We start from the raw sequence: 1,553 nt of genomic DNA on the forward strand, positions 1-1,553 counted from the left end.
GTGCCCTATAGCAAAAAAAAAAAAAAAAAAAACTCTAAAAAGAAAATATATTTTCCTGTTTATGTGCAGCCTCACTCCCAGTTCACCATCACAGAGAAACATTGATCAGCACATATGTCACACCATCCATATGCATATTTTCCATAAATTATTTTTACTAAACACATATTGATGAAAATAAAAATATTTTTATTTAGGTTTTAGCTTTGTTGTTATAGGGTGTGTGTGTGTGTGTGTGTGTGTGTGTGTGTGTGTCGGTGGGAGAGAGAGAGAAAGAAAAAGTGGGAAAGTGATAAATCACTCCCCAGAGGGGAGTGCCATGCCACAGTCCCTTCCCCATTCGACTCTTGGGATTTAGTGCACAGATGCACACATGCCAAGTGTATTTTCCAAGCTGCTAGGTCTGGGACTTGAACCCTTCACTCTTCCTTGACAAATCTAGCTGCCTTAGCCACCATGCCACCTGGTTGGCTCAAAAATTAACATAATTAAAGCTTATTTATTTGTATGTTCCATGTGCAAGGGAGACCGAGAGACAGAGAATGATAGAGACTATGCCTGCACCATGATCTTGGTGCCATGATTCACCTCCTAGCCCCACCCAGCCCTATATGAGGTGCACAGATGAACCCAGTGTGCTTAAGAAACACTGCCTTGGGAACCAGCAGTTAGCATAATGGCTCTGTCGCTGGACTCCCACGTAGTCGACTGTGGTTCATGTCCCGGACCCGATGGCTTAAAACTCACGCCAAGCGTGCATTCGTGCCCAAGATCCCGAGAGGAGAATGGAGGAGAAGGGATTGCGGCGTGACCATGCCCCCAGGGGCTGATTTCTCACTTTCTGTCTGTCTCTATCTCTCTGTCTGGCTAGCGCACATGCCCTATAGTGAAAAACCTCTCCAAAAAAAAAAAAGTACAACTGTCAAAGACTAGATACAAACAGTGACTGTTTTAAAAATGAATTTAAAAAGTCAGTCATTTTCAGTATTTTCTCTTTAATATATAAGAATATAAAAATCAGGACATTTTTGGTTCAAAATTCTAAAATTATGTTACAGTTTTATGACATAAACCTTAGATTTTATTTGGTACCTCTCCTGTTTTTTTAAAGCTTTCCAGGAATTCTTATCAGGCCTTATCAAAATAATATAGCACTTGGGGGGAAAGATGCAGCCTAGAAGTCCTGCACTGGAGGCCAAAATGGAGAAGACTTCCACAGCCACCATGAACTTTCCCTTGGTGCTGTGATAGACAGGGACAAATGTGACCCAGACACTGCAGAACACCAGCATGCTGAATGTGAGGAACTTGGCTTCATTGAATGTGTCAGGCAGGTTCCTGGCCAGGAAAGCCACAGTGAAGCTCCCCAGAGCCAAGAAGCCCAGGTAGCCAAGGACACAGTAGAAGGCAGTGACGGAGCCCTTGTTACACACGATGATGAGGTTTCTGGGCTCAGAGTATGAGTCTATGTCAATGAAAGGGGGAGAGGTTCCCAACCAGATTCTAAAGATAATCATTTGGATCAGGGAGCAAATGGGAATGACAGAATTGGA

The sequence above is a fragment of the Tupaia chinensis genome, unplaced genomic scaffold (genome assembly GCF_000334495.1).
Source record: "Tupaia chinensis unplaced genomic scaffold, TupChi_1.0 Scaffold000201_1, whole genome shotgun sequence".
NCBI lineage: Eukaryota > Metazoa > Chordata > Mammalia > Scandentia > Tupaiidae > Tupaia > Tupaia belangeri.